Source organism: Doryrhamphus excisus, linkage group LG7, assembly GCF_037039965.1.
Source record: "Doryrhamphus excisus strain RoL-2023G ecotype Guam linkage group LG7, RoL_Dexc_Guam_v1.1, whole genome shotgun sequence".
In the NCBI taxonomy this organism is placed as follows: domain Eukaryota; kingdom Metazoa; phylum Chordata; class Actinopteri; order Syngnathiformes; family Syngnathidae; genus Doryrhamphus; species Doryrhamphus excisus.
In genome coordinates, this window is record NC_136363.1 from 20,959,065 (window position 1) to 20,974,981 (window position 15,917).

Sequence of the window (15,917 nt, forward strand, 5' to 3'; positions counted from 1 at the left end):
AAAAAAAAAAACTATATTAGGAAAGCAGGAAGTGAACAAATGTAACAGTTACTGATTGTAAAAGTACCAGATGGAGCGGTAGGATTTAATAAGCTTTGCTTCTTCCTACTCCTTTTGGACATGTGGAACTGTGAACTGATTATGGGATGCATTCAATTGTAATCTGATGCATGTTGAAATGAAATTAAACCATTACAATTACTATGATTTCCTACAAGACAAAGTTGGACTAGAACTAGAACGAAGAAAGATGAGAAAGACTAGAAAAGAAAGATGAGTAGAAATGGAAGCGGAGTGGAGGTGAGCGAGAGTCAACAGCGGCTGAAAGTAAGTCGACTGGTGAAAGCTCCTCAGGAGCGGAGCACGGGATTGGAACGCTGGCTCCAACCAGCGGACAATAAGATTAGCCAAAGGCAATTAAACTTTGGATGGGGAGGGGGGGGGGGGGCTTGTCTTGAGAAACCCCCCAACCCACCGCTTTTCATCCTCACCTTCCCGGCAGCCCATTGTCACATGATTAACTCCCAAGCACCAATCTGTGGCGGTGATGGGGAACAAAACATCCGCTAATCACCACAATCGCGACTGGGAGCGGCGCTCCGGCAGCTCCATCATGTGAGCGATGAGCCTACAGCTTCTGGTGGTGAGGAGCCGAGGTGCTGCACGGTTGCCATGGCGCTCCATCACCATGTGACGAGCAGGCACCGTCCTCGGCGTGCGTGACGGATCTGGATGTTCTCGTGGCGGGATTGGATCAATCCATATTTGATGCAAACGGCCCACCCTCTACGTGCATCCCCTCCGCATGACAATGCAATTATCACCATTTCAAACATCTCTTCAACTTGAACACGCTTAATTATGACGTGTCGCTGATGAGCTAATGACTCGCTCCCCAACCCCCCACTCCCCCCCTCCCGTGCACACATTTTATAGCAATTTCATTTTACAATAAACCCTAATTATCCAAATGAGCAAAAGCCAATTGCTGAATACTTAATAAATCTGGGATAATCCCGCAGCAATCACTTTAGATCCACATCGCTTTGTAGCAAAGGTAGAGATGTGCCGTAATGACGCCCATTTCCAACGCACTCAGAGGCTAATTAGTGTATTTATTTGGAATCACGGCCCGAGACCACTGTGACCCACACCTCTGATTGGCTGAGCTCTTTCCCTGTGCATCATGTGACAGATGGACCACAGTTGGGATGGACATTATCCAAAACAATCCTTTAAAGACAGCAGCATTATTATTTCTTCTTATGCTCAGTGGTAGGCCGTGTATTCGGTACCTGGGCCTTCAGTGATGGGGCGAGGGGGGCTAATCCACCTCTTTATACTGCCATCATTTCACTATTATTATATTGTTACACATGTGGTATTAAAGAATGGGGGTAGATATTAAAATTATTAAAAAAAACCTTAAACTGTATTATAGAAAGCAGGAAGTGAACAAATGTAACAGTTACTGATTGTAAAAGTACCAGATGGAGGGGTAGGATTTAATAAGCTTTGCTTCTTCCTACTCCTTTCGGACATGTGGAACTGTGAACTGATTATGGGATGCATTTAATTGTAATCTGATGCATGTTCAAATGAAATAAAACCATTACCATTACCATGATTTCCTACAGGACAAAGTTGGACTAGAACTAGAACTAAGCTAAGTAAGTAAAAATGGAAGCGGACTAGAGGTGAGCGAGAGTCTAATTCAGCTGCTAGGATCCTCCGTCTGCCTAGTTGGAAAAATTTTGAGAAATTTTGGGGCCGCTCGAGTGGTCGACTGTACCGATACCGAAATCAAGCAATACTGATGTAGGCAGCAGCAAAATGGTCATTTAAAAAAAAAAATACTAATACTGAAGTATAATATATAACCAGTCGTGATGTGCTATATGTGTCACTATATTGACAGTTACTATGGTACCCATTATGTCATTGGATGCTCATATCACATTGTACTTTGGTACATGACCCAAAAAAAACAAACTATATTAGGAAAGCAGGAAGTGAACAAATGTTACTGATTGTAAAAGTACCAGATGGAGGGGTAGGATTTATTAAGTTTTGCTTCTTCCTACTCCTTTCGGACATGTGGAACTGTGAACTGATTATATGATGCATTTAATTGTAATCTGATGCACGTTCAAATGAAATAAAACCATTATCATTACTAGATATCAGCCCTTCATCTTCCAATACATACATCCGGTCTGGTTGCTAGAACAGACTACATCCTGAATAAACTCCAACAGAACTGGAATATGCTATCTGAAAAGTTATTCAATAGTGAATCCCCAAAGTTTTAACCTGAAACTCTTTTGCCAAACCAACAGAAATGTTTGACACATTTTTTTTTATTTATTGCATTGCGGTGTTTCTCAGCGTGACACGCTCGCTGTGCTAAATCCCAACAAACCATCTTTATTTTTATTTCTTTTCACCCCCCCCTTCGCTCTGGCTGGAGGCAGCCACAAAAAGAAGACTATGTTGAAGCCTGCTTTACAGAAATATCGAAATAAAGTGGCCAGGAGTCATAGCGAGGGCACGTTTGGACACGCGTTGGATGCAGTGGCAGTGATGGATGGCGTCTAATGTGCGGCTGATTTATTTGTTTGTGTCGCCTCCAATAAGAAGATTAGATCAACAATAACCGCGTGATTGGATCATTAGCTTGCTTGCAAGCTAACAACGTGGATCATCAGTAATGCGTTTGATTACGCTTTTTTTGGCCTTAGACGGCATGGGGGTGGGCGGTGGGTTGGGGGCGGAGGCATGTATCGCCTCATCTTGAGCAAGATTCAATCTCGAAAGACAATCCACTTGTGTTCCGTGCCGTCAATAGCTGCTGTTGCTAGGAGATGCTAGCCCTCCCTCCGCCCTTGCATTATTATATTACCTGAGCAATTAAAGCGCTTGAATGAAAGAAGTCGTGTGGAAAAGAAAAAAAGAACAAAAAAATGAGGTCAAATAAATGCATGCTCTTCTGGAACGTTCCGTCTGATTCAGGTGGGCCTCACAGATTGTCAAAGATGTTGGCACCATCACGGACGGGATACAGGGAAGCAGAAACCAATTAAGCCTGCGCCTAGTATGACTGTCTTTCCCTCTGGGGGTCTTTGTGCCGCAATAAGTTTCTAATTGCTCGCTACTTTTTTTTTTTTTTTTTTTTTTAATCGAAGCAGGAGGAGGAGAGCACTCGATTTAATGAACGACGTTAACCAGGATTTCAGATCTTGTGTCACCTTGCGGATGGCTGCCGCTTCTTTAAAAAAGTTTAAAAATGTATTTACAGGTTGTGGTGGACCTTATAAGTACTAGCCGCATGCTAACACCTCGCACAATAGTATTTTTTTTATGTACTAGGTTTACACATGAAAATAGCTAAAATGCTAACATATAGCATATTAGTTTATTTCAAAATACAAAATCTTAACATGCTAATACCTAGTGTGTTAATACCAATTTGAAAACAATGTTATTATCTTTGAAAAAAAAGCTAACATGTTATCAGCTAGCATGTTAATGCTGCCAACATGCTAATGGTTAGCATGCTGCATGCTAGCATAATAGCATACACATATGAAAGGCTTAAATGCTAACATTAGCAAGGCTAACATGATGACAGAGCATGACAATGTACAAGTTTATACAGTTTAAAAACAGAAATAATGCTAACATGCTAATAGGCAGCATGCTAACACCTAACCTGAAAACAGTGTCTATGATGATGTCTGTTATTTATCTTTGGAAAAAAAGAAAAGCTAACATGTTAACAGCTAGCATGTTAGTGCTGCTAACATGCTGCATGCTAGCATAACAGCATTGACTCTGTAGGTTTACACTTATATAAAAAGCTTAAATGCTAACATTCGCATATTAGCAAGGCTAACATGATAACTGTTAAGTTCAGATTGAGCATGACAATGTACAAGTTTATACAGTTTAAAAACAGAAATAATGCTAACATGCTAATAGGCAGCATGCTAACACCTAACCTGAAAACAGTGTCTATGATGATGTCTGTTATTTATCTTTGGAAAAAAAGAAAAGCTAACATGTTAACAGCTAGCATGTTAGTGCTGCTAACATGCTGCATGCTAGCATAACAGCATTGACTCTGTAGGTTTACACTTATATAAAAAGCTTAAATGCTAACATTCGCATATTAGCAAGGCTAACATGATAACTGTTAAGTTCAGATTGAGCATGACAATGTACAAGTTTATAGTTTAAAAACAGAAATAATGCTAACATGCTAATAGGCAGCATGCTAACACCTAACCTGAAAACAGTGTCTATGTTGATGTCTGTTATTTATCTTTGAAAAACAGAAAAGCTAACATGCTAATGCCTAGTGCTGCTAACATGCTAACTGTTGAGGCTGCCACCTTGCGAGAAGCTAGCGTATCATTTAGCCAATGCAACAACACAGTATCGTGGAGCTGCTCAAGGGATCGAACCATCCATCACCACATGGAAAGGTGCATTTTTACTATTTACATTTCTAAAAAAATAAGATGCACATGTATTTATGGGATTTCATCTACGTGGAAACCTTACAAACACTTCCTGTGCCACCTTCACATTCAGTCCCCGTCAGACAGAAAATAAAAGACGTGGGTATAAGCCCCGTGTCATAATCCCCACCCGCCCCACCCTCTCCAATCCCAAGTGTTGATTTCTCCTCACACTCCCTGGAATTTCCTCTCGGAGAAATTAGCATTTAGCAATTACACGGTGTCACCAGCGATTCCTATCTTTGTAATGAGAAATGACAGCAGATAGACCAGAGACACCCAAGCTTTGATTTCATCCTCAGCGGGGGGGTGGGAGGACGCTCCTGGACGGTACAGTGGAGAGGAGGCGGACGCCATCTTTTAATCAATTAGGTGGGGGAAATACAACTTCATAATAAAAGCGCTTGTTGCGTGCCATTTTTCCCCCACCAGGGGGCAGTGCCCCAGGAGAGCCGGGTTGATGCACGAGTGCTTCCATTGAAAAAAGGGTACAAAAGGGTAGCATAGACAAGTTTTTCTAGCTTCCTACAACAAGAACAAGCACCAACACTATGGTTTCGTTTTTTAAAACAAAATAATCTTCCGTGTAGCATAGACTAGCAAAGTTTGGCTAATACCCGATAACAAAAAACAGATAAACACTGTATAGAAGCATCATTAAATCTGTGTTTTGTTGTCTCTAACTTAAGAAAAACTCCACAATGCGGCACGTGAACACACAAATAAAGCACACGGAACCAAATCAAGTGAGAAAACAACACGTCCCGACATAGGAATGCAGATGCCAGCTTTACGGCGAGGCTGTAGCATTATCCCCAGCATTAGTTGAGTGTGTATGCATATGGCAGCAAAAGGAAACGTAGCGATAGCATCCAGCACAGCAGATTTGGGGGGTGGGGTGGGGGGGGATCAGGGCGTATCTACCGCCTGAGCCGGCAGCGTAGATCACCGCGGCGTCGCTCATTTGTGTCTCACGCCGCCGCACACGTTTTCAAAAACTGACTAAGTACGCCACTCGCATTCATCGCCATGACAACCGTGACCAATTTTTTTTTTTTTTTTTCTCTCTCCCTTCCCCGGCGCCGACTGTCGAGCGTGCACATTTGTCATCATGCTGCTTTGCATTGTATGTGAGCGCTACTGTTTACAAATACATGTTGTACCACAAACTTGCAGTAGCGGTATTGAGGATGCTACACGTGTCAATCAAAAGGCATCAACACAAACAACATTCTCATATTGCTCTTATTTTGCATCATCATCCTTCTCCTCGGGCGCTTTAATGCACGACAAAAGATGGATGGGACACAAATCAACTAAATATGATCGTGATTTACCACCCAACGGAACTGGATTAGGTTTCAAATCCTGTTTGAGCCTGTTGTAAAATAGCCAGGATTTACTTTTGCGTATTATTTATAGATGGAATATTATTATATATTATTATTATTATTAACAGGCTGACGCAGATAGAAGGCTAGCTGGGATAGCTAATTCTGGCTAGAGTGATGTAAACAGATCACAAAATATTAATAATATTTACCGCCGATAAATTTGATTTGGGTACCTTCTAATGTATTATCAGTTAGCTTTAGCTCAATATTCTAACCTACTGTATGGATGGACAGTAATGACTTACGTTGCTAGGTGTTAGCTCAACAATAGCTAATTCTGGCTAAAGTGATGTAAACAGATCACAAAATATTAATAATATTTACCGCCAATGAATTGATTTGGGTACCTTCTAATGTATTATCAGTTAGCTTTAGCTCAATATTCTACTTATATAGATGGACAGTAATGACTTACTTTGCTAAGTCTTAGCTCAACAATAGCTAATTCTGGCTAGAGTGATGTAAACAGATCACAAAATATGAATAATATTTACCGCCGATAAATTGATTTGGGTACCTTCTAATGTATTATCAGTTAGCTTTAGCTCAATATTCTACTTATATAGATGGACAGTAATGACTTACGTTGCTAAGTCTTAGCTCAACAATAGCTAATTCTGGCTAGAGTGATGTAAACAGATCACAAAATATGAATAATATTTACCGCCGATAAATTTGATTTGGGTACCTTCTAATGTATTATCGGTTAGCTTTAGCTCAATATTCTACTTATATAGATGGACAGTAATGACTTACTTTGCTAAGTCTTAGCTCAACAATAGCTAATTCTGGCTAGAGTGATGTAAACAGACCACAAAATAATAATATTTACCGCCGATAAATTGATTTGGGTACCTTCTAATGTATTATCGGTTAGCTTTAGCTCAATATTCTACTCATATAGATGGACAGTAATGACTTACGTTGCTAAGTCTTAGCTCAACAATAGCTAATTCTGGCTAGAGTGATGTAAACAGATCACAAAATAATAATATTTGCCGCCGATAAATTGATTTGGGTACCTTCTAATGTATTATCAGTTAGCTTTAGCTCAATATTCTACTTATATAGATGGACAGTAATGACTTACGTTGCTAAGTCTTAGCTCAACAATAGCTAATTCTAGTTAGAGTGATGTAAACAGATCACAAAATATGAATAATATTTACCGCCGATAAATTGATTTGGGTACCTTCTAATGTATTATCAGTTAGCTTTAGCTCAATATTCTACTTATATAGATGGACAGTAATGACTTACGTTGCTAAGTCTTAGCTCAACAATAGCTAATTCTGGCTAGAGTGATGTAAACAGATCACAAAATATGAATAATATTTAATATTTATAAATTTGATTTGGGTACCTTCTAATGTATTATCAGTTAGCTTTAGCCTTTAGCTCAATATTCTAACCTACTATATGGATGGACAATAATGACTTACGTTGCTAGGTGTTAGCTCAACAATAGCTAATTCTAGCTAAAGTGATGTAAACAGATCACAAAATATGAATAATATTTACCACCGATAAATTGATTTGGGTACCTTCTAATGTATTATTAGCTTTAGCTCAATATTCTACTTATATAGATGGACAGTAATGACTTCCGTTACTAAGTCTTAGCTCAACAATAGCTAATATGTCCTATTATTAGTTAGCCTGATATGATACAACAGATTGTGTCGGCGTCCCGAGTCAACGTGGGACCCCCAAAGACCGGAGTCACATGCCAGGACTTACATGACACGTGCCCCCGGATGGAAGACTCATCTCGGTCCCGTCTCATCGGCTCAGCCGCTGACTGACGGAGCGTCTTGTCTGCTTTTGGACACACAAAGACATAGCCATATAAATGCTAATTCTAATGTACGCTCTGTTCCCGGGGGGATTAATACGCCAAACCCCGATGGCTGGTTCCGGTGGCTCGGAGGATTTGTATGACAATATGAACTTCTTGAAACTGCACGAGGAGAACTAATCCTCCATTTGTCACTTTTTAGGGGTTCATTTTAGCCGCTTTCATTGCAGGTAAACAAAAGCATCCATGAATGCGGGACGTCCTCGTTAGGATGCTGACTCAGCAGCATCAGGAGACGTCGTTATCACAATAAAAATTATTTACGCATCCCTCGGATCCACGCTAGATAACGACATGCATAACAACTTGTAAAAAAAAAAATAAGCCGCACTATTATAGAAATGTTTTTATTATCAAACATTTAGCAGGCAGATACATTAAAAAATGCTATCATATTTTACAATGTACGTTGTTTTTTATTGTTTAACCTCTCAAACGTCAACATAGTCGTCGTGTTGTTGTCCAACTTAAAAGTTGTACGTATCGTCGTATTGACATGTTTTAACTTTTACTCATGTTTTAACTGTGTATTAACAAATTAATGTTGTATTTTAATATATCTTTTACTCAACTCCATTCTTATGTAAAGTGAGTATTTTGAAAAGCACTATACAAATAAAATGTATTATTATTATTATTACTTGTAGTTATTACTTAACAAATTTTTTTAAAACCCAGTCGCTCGATACCGAAGACGTCCTTTACGTATTTTTGCGCGACAGAGAGACAAAACGAGGTGATGATGTAACTCCACAATAGCCACAATGTTCTATGTGCCTTGGAAAATCAGTCAAAATCATTAAAAACGGCAGGAACTGAGACGGAGGACCTGAATGAGTTAAAAGATGGATCATAAAAAATTTCAGTTAATGTAAAAACAAGCTTTAATGTTATTCTTTTGACCACAGAAATGAAAATATTGACCCCTGCTACTATATTACATATTTTTTTTTTATAGAAGTTAGCCGTTTCATATTGGATGGATTTGCACTTATAACATTTTGTCCAATCCAATCCACATTCATTCATTTTCTACCGCTTTTTCCTTACGAGGGTCGCGGGGGGTGCTGGAGCCTATCCCAGCTGTCTTGGGGCGAGAGGCGGGGTGGGGTACACCCTGGACAGGTCGCCAGCCCACTTTAGTTATACAACACATTTTATAAACAAGAGTTTCCAAAGTGCTGCACAAACTAGTAAAATAAAAATTAAAAATAAAATACAATAAATTAAGGCCCAAATTGATTTTAATCCGAAACTAAAAGATCAAATAAGAAATAAAATAATAAAATAGATATTAAAATATTATAAACAAGAAGCAAAGCACATTATTCAGTCGGTTTGTTATAACTATGCACTAATATTAGTATAAGTATTTCTGCTATGATACACGATGATCTACCTCCAGAACAAAAAAAAAGTTGCACATTTTCCCGTCCAAGATGTCCGTTTCATTCAGTTGTTGTTCTCAAATGCTGAATTGCGGATATTCGGGACTTCTCTCAGTGTCACTTTGTTATCCGCCCTTCTCTTGATTTAGGCTACAACATTTTTTTTTAAATGTCATTTTGTTATTACGTCCACTTTGCTCTTGTCCTATAAAAAGAAATGACAGCGCTCTCCTTGCGCATCAATCATACATCATTTTCTTGAAATGTTATTAAAGGCGGCGTATTGATTCCATCTTATTCGGCAAACAACAGTGCCCCCCCCCCCCCTCTTTGTTTACGGCATGAGTCACTGTCACGTTTGACGAGGTGTCAGCGGCGTCGCCGTCGCCTGCCAAATAAACACGGCGGCCAACGGGGTAGTCTGGCGAGCGCGCGCGTCAGATCTATGGAAGCTGACAGCCTCGTCTGGAAGCCATCTTGGAAATGTAATTTCACGACAAGCATGAATGTCAGATGCATCATGTGCTGCTGCCGCTACATCACAGGCATCCATCACACTTTTGTCAGCACTGTACTTTTTTTTTTGGTTTACTTGACTAAACAAATACACAATGCATATGAACTTTTTTTTTTTTTTTTTTTTTAGCAGACATTCTGTACATTATTTTAGCAACATGCCTTTTTTTATTTTTTTATTTTTTCTATCTGACTTGGACTTGTCACTGATTTAAACCAAACATGGCCACCACAGCCAGCTAGCATATGTTGCAAATTGCCAACCGCGCCAACATTGTTGTCAATTTCCAGTATGTTGGAATCTTGGCAGCCTCTCAGCCGCCGAAAAAAATATGGAGCAAAATTTCTTTTTGATAAATTGAATATCTTGGAAGTTAGAGTATAAAGAACCTGTTTGCTACCTTTTAAATATGCTTTTAAACATGGGAGCCCTCCAGACATGATATAACACCCCTATAGTAATCAAAACAAAACAGTTCCAGCACTGGGGGACGCAAACTAACATGCAACCTGTAAAAAAAAACTTTTTCAGGGATAAAGTCTGGCTTTTGTGTGTTTGACCCAACATTACAGTAACATTACTGACACCTAGTGGCAGGCTATAGTATTTCAACTGCTTATATTTGTATTTTAGCCATTTGTAGGCTGCATAATGTTGAATTTTTGGCAAAAAAATGTAATTAATTATTGTTAAAATGCATATTTTTGATTAAAAATAGACCTTATTCAACCACAAAACAATATGATTTATACATGAATATATTTTTAACGAGTGGAGCTGTGAAATTCAAAGCACAGAGTGGCAAGGGAGGACTGTACTAACTGATTTTGGCATTGCTGTTGTTTCTTTCCATCTTTCGATCGAACCAAGTACCGTATTTTCTGGACTATAAGTCGCACATGGCCAAAAATTCATAATTACGTAGAAAAAAAAAAACACACATACGTAAGTCGCTCCGGAGTATGAGTTGCAGAAGGCCAAAAATGCATAATTAGGTAGAAAAAAAACATACATAAGTAGCACTGGAGTATAATTTACACAAGGCCAAAAATGCATAATTAGGTCGAAAAAAACACACATACATAAGTCGCCCCAAAGTATAAGTCGCACAAGGCCAAAAATGCATACTTAGGTAGAAAAAAAAACATACATAAGTCGCACTGGAGTATAAGTCGCACAAGGCCAAAAATGCATAATTAGGTAGAAAAAAAAACATACATAAGTCGCTCCACAGTATAAGTCGCACAAGGCCAAAAATGCATAATTAGGTAGAAAAAAACATACATAAGTAGCACTGGAGTATAAGTCACACAAGGCCAAAAATGCATAATTAGGTAGAAAAAAAACATACATAAGTCGCTCCAGAGTATAAGTCGCACAAGGCCAAAAATGCATAATTAGGTAGAAAAAAAACATACATAAGTCGCACTGGATTATAAGTCGCACAAGGCCAAAAATGCATAATTAGGTAGAAAAAAAACATACATAAGTCGCTCCACAGTATAAGTCGCACAAGGCCAAAAATGCATAATTAGGTAGAAAAAAAACATACATAAGTCGCTCCACAGTATAAGTCGCACAAGTCCAAAAATGCATAATTAGGTAGAAAAAAAACATACATAAGTCGCACTGGAGTATAAGTCACACAAAGTCAAAAATGCATAATTAGGCAGAAAAAAAAAATATATAAGTCGCTCCAGAGTATAAGTCGCACAAGGCCAAAAATGCATAATTAGGTAGAAAAAAACATACATAAGTAGCACTGGAGTATAAGTTGCCTTTTTTGTGAGTAATTTATTTTCCAAACTACTTGACCAAAACAAACATTACGTCCTCTTGTAAGGCAAGTTCTAACAATAAAAGAATAGAAAACAGGCTGAATAGATGTAAGATATGCTAACATATTGTTATTCAGCTACACAAAAAAATAAATAAATTATGTAACATAAACAGTTTTTTCATTTATTAGTCACAGGAACAGCCAACCTATGAAAAAAAGTGCGACTTATAGTCCGGAAAATACAGTAATTATATTGCTGCGTCCCTGAAAACTGCTCCACATTGGAATAAAAGTATCAGATTGTAAACCGACAAACATCCCAAGGGATAAAAAAAATAAATGTTTGCCTTGAAAGCTCCGAGTAGAAAGAACCAACACCTTGAACTACGGAAAAGGCAGTCCGACGTCGGACAAAAGATTCTTCTAAATCTTGTTTAAAGCTTCAACGGCTTCAACAAATTCCCATTTCCTTCACTTTCCACTCCCCAAATCCAAATTACAGCACACGTCACAACCATCACCCGCCCACATCCCAAACACGTTCCAAGTTGGCCGTAGCATACATCATCATCATCATCACCATCACCATCATCATCGCCAAAGTGCACATCAAAGCGTTGATGAAGTATCATCGCAGCGCTCCACTTGTCTCGCACAGAAGAATATTGCGCTAAATTGGCCCGCAAATTATACACAAAGCCCCGGCATTTGCTAGGCTTTGATTCCGGAATGACAAAAACAAAATCCTAATAGGATGTAAAAGCCGCTGAAGAGGTTCTATTGTTGAGAAGTAGCCGTCTGATTCGCAATCAGACATTGGGGGGGGGGGAGTGAGAGCGGAGACGGGCGGACTGATGGATGCTAACAGACGGAAATAAAAGGACGGAATAAATGGATATTCGGATCGGAAGTTGGATATATTCCGTTAAAAATGCATCTTTTGTTGACATTCTGTCCGTCTTCTGTGTAGATCAGACCAAAGCAATGAAGATCCAGAAACTGTACCCTTAAAGTAACATCTGAGTCGGCGTGACGCCATGTCTGATAAGAGACATCCTCGGTATTCCCTAATTGGAAATCATCAACGTGAAGACTTGTCAAGATTACTTCCCGCCACTTCAGCTCCACGCCGGCGTCCTCTAAGTAGGACTGACGCGGGGGAAGGCTGCTAAGACGTCCCACAGCTGGACTGCGGCGGGCCTCGGTGACACTAATAAGAGAGCCAGACTGGAGTCCGGCTGAAAGGCGGATCGCTGAGAGGCTTATTTGCCGCTCGTCTGCTGACTGATTTACTGAGAACTTCACAGATGGCGCCCGCCTCCTTCGACGGGAAAGTAAACAGCATCACGGCACCAACCCAAACCCCCCCTCCCCCACCACCACCATCACCACCACCCAAGTGGTTTACAGTACAGGAACATTTGTTTACATTGGGAGTCGATGCAGAAGTCGCACTGCATTTTAATGAAGGCGATGATTATTTCTCTTAATCACATTCAGTTTTTTACTTTTTTCCCGCCGTCTTTATCTAGCAAGCAGTCGATATGACGGCAAAGGGGGAATGTTATTGGAATGGAACATTTCCTTCAAGCCATTTGCATCTCATTTCCCCGACACTTTTGCCACATAGCATTGCCGCAGCATCCTATGGGCTCCCGTCTCATTCGTATTCCGTCGCTGTCAAATACTAAATAGCTCCGGCGTGATAGACTGATTCACAATATAATGTCAACCATTCCGGACTGTGGCGTTTTTACAGGCAGCCATGTTTTATTTATAGCGCTTTAAAGTGTTGCATTACGTTTTGGAGAGATAGTTCAGGCACAGTCGCAGAAATAAGACTCATAAATGGCCGCCGCCGATGAAAGAAGCTGTTTATTCGTGTTCCTTCCCTACAGATAAAAGATTTCAGTAAATGTTGTCTTGAGGGACAATTCTTTTGGGAAATGTGTTTTTTTTTTTTTTTTGTCGAGAGTCAAGAAGTCAAGGTCAAAAGGATGCTGATGTTTGCAAATGTTTGTTTTTTTTTTTTGTTGTCTGTACTCTCTTAAGCTAAGTACTCTTTAGTATTGTTGCCTTTGCTTGCGTTTTTTTGTTTCTTTTGCCTCACTCTTTTAGCCTCCTACATCCAATCCAAGGTCAGAAAAACAAAAAAGGCATTTTTCCCTATTAAAAAAAATAATATAAATCAAATTAATACACTCCTGACATGCTTAACATAAACAAAAATAAAATTTATAAATAACTACAATATTCCCTCATTTATCACAGTTAATTAATTCAAGATCTGACCGTGGTAAGTGAATTTCCACAATTTTTTTTTTATAAACAAACAATTTTGTACTTGCTTACAACCTACTAAATACAAATTACAACATTAGAGCCCTGTAGGCATGGAATAGCACCCCTACAGTCACCTTTACAGTCATATTACCCGACAATAAGCCATATAAGACTTATTAATATACCCAATAATATACACAATATACCATAATTTCCGGTGTTTAAGCCACACCCACTAAATTTATGGAGAAAAAAAAGTGATTTGAACATATATATAAGTCACACATAAAATGTCATATTGTGGTGCACGGGACTGACTCATAAAAATACATATTTTAACCTCTTCCTATATAATGCAATTGGATTCAAAGCTGATGCATTCACCTGCCTCTGACCACTAGAGGGAGCCAGAGGATACATAGTTCATGTTTTTTTTTAAATTAGTAATAGTTCGTATTCGTGATGGAGCGCAAGCTGCAAAATTCCAAGAATAGGTAGTACTCGGGTCAGCTGGATCGTGATGTACGTTGGAGCTTACATCTCCACGAACGTTTACATCAATCACGCAGTACTCACATGACATGGCTCGATAAGGACCCCACCGTTCATACGTTCAAGTTGCTTTGACCCAGCACACGACCAATGCTGATGCACATTAGCAGCGTTAGCAGTGTTTACTTTTTCCTAACGAGCCAGTTAGCTGATCCTGATTAGTTTCACAACTTTAGCTTAGTGGCCCAGGAAAGTACCACAAGTTCAACAACAGAAGGTGGGGCGCTTCACTCCTCCATAAACCCCATCTTTTTTTTTTTTTTTTTAATGTTTTTATGACTCTAAGTCTTAATTAGAGTTCAGGAAGGCGTGACTTTAAAGGTGCGCTTTCGTCTCGCTTCCTCTTTTCAGGGGCCATTTAGTTTCAATTGTGCTCGGAAAGTTGTAAAAAAAAAAAAAAAACGTCGCCGACGGCCGTCTCTCACTCGCTGTTGACAATTAGCCCGTAAACGAGATGACGTCAGATGAACGTAAACATGACAAACACTCCAACAACTTAGCAGTTAGCTTGAGAATAAGCAATTATATTTTTTCCAAGTTGACTATCTCTGTCTCTGTAAGATAGATGTTATTGAATAATGCATGATTACATGCACAATAGGTGTAGCCGCAGTAAATAATAATAATAATAATAAGTAAACTGCAGCTGTGCAATGCTAATAAAGGTGATGAAGGTCATTAGCGGTAATACGATGTAGCGGCTACACAAACACTGACTGACAAGCAGCTCCCAGTCAAGACTCTTCCATATTTAAAAGACGATTAAAGTCCTAATGAAGTGTTCACTGATGACTGATTGAGTGCACATCCTCAAATGGAGTGATTATTATTCACTTTGCCTTGGCTAAATTTACACAATAGCCTTGGCAAACACCTGATGCTGCAGCTTTGTTTTTTTGCTGCCTTTCTTTATTTATTTCCGCTTGTGCTTGAAATTAAACGTCTCCCAAAAGGAATTAGATGGAAATAGAAGCAGACCTCTCATTTGCATAATCTAATGCTATGTTTATGAGGCGGCCTGATGTAATTTGAATAAGAATGAGACTGATAGCGATTCGGCTTGTGACGCCCCCCCCACCAACCCCCCCACCCCCCCAAGGTTGCAGAGCGCCGAATGCAGGTAGAAAGTCCACAAGCACTTGTTCGGTTGTTTACTAATAAAGTCTGCAACACATGATTGGATGGAATAATTGCTGCTTATTGTTGTGGTGGGGGGTGGCGGGGGGGTCACACTGGTCACGGGCTGCTATTCTGACATCCGTTCGATGTTTATTATCGCCTTAGTATTACTCATATATAATGTCCACACATTTCAGCACCGTACGTATGGAAATTGATCCTATTTTTAAATTAATTTATGAAATATATGTATTGAATTTTTGAGCACGTTAAGAAATATTATACATATTATACAACATACAAAGTCATATATCATATACTGTGCAATATACCTGTTCAATATACCTGACTATGTGGTCCACAAGATGGCAGTAGCTGCATTAGAACTAGCATTCCAAAAGGCATTATCTACCTCTGCATGCACTTTAAAATGTTACTCCTCTTTTGTTGGTGTGATTCTCATGCCTCTTACCACGATTACAACAGTGGTTCTGTTACCCATA

At 39.3% G+C, this 15,917-nt stretch overlaps 1 long non-coding RNA gene across 5 annotated transcripts in view; it reads right to left on the bottom strand.

Moving 5' to 3' along the window:
- Positions 1-15,917, bottom strand: part of LOC144899573 (uncharacterized) — a 197,976-nt gene that overhangs the window by 31,825 nt on the left and 150,234 nt on the right. Inside the window, exon 8 of one of the 5 annotated variants that reach the window (XR_013627812.1) lies at positions 7,658-7,735. The exons of 3 other annotated variants lie outside the window; for them this stretch is intronic. This is a non-coding gene — a long non-coding RNA (uncharacterized LOC144899573). Of the gene's footprint in view, positions 1-7,657; positions 7,739-15,917 lie in introns of all 5 variants that reach the window. One more of the 5 variants, XR_013627810.1, reaches the window with a different exon arrangement.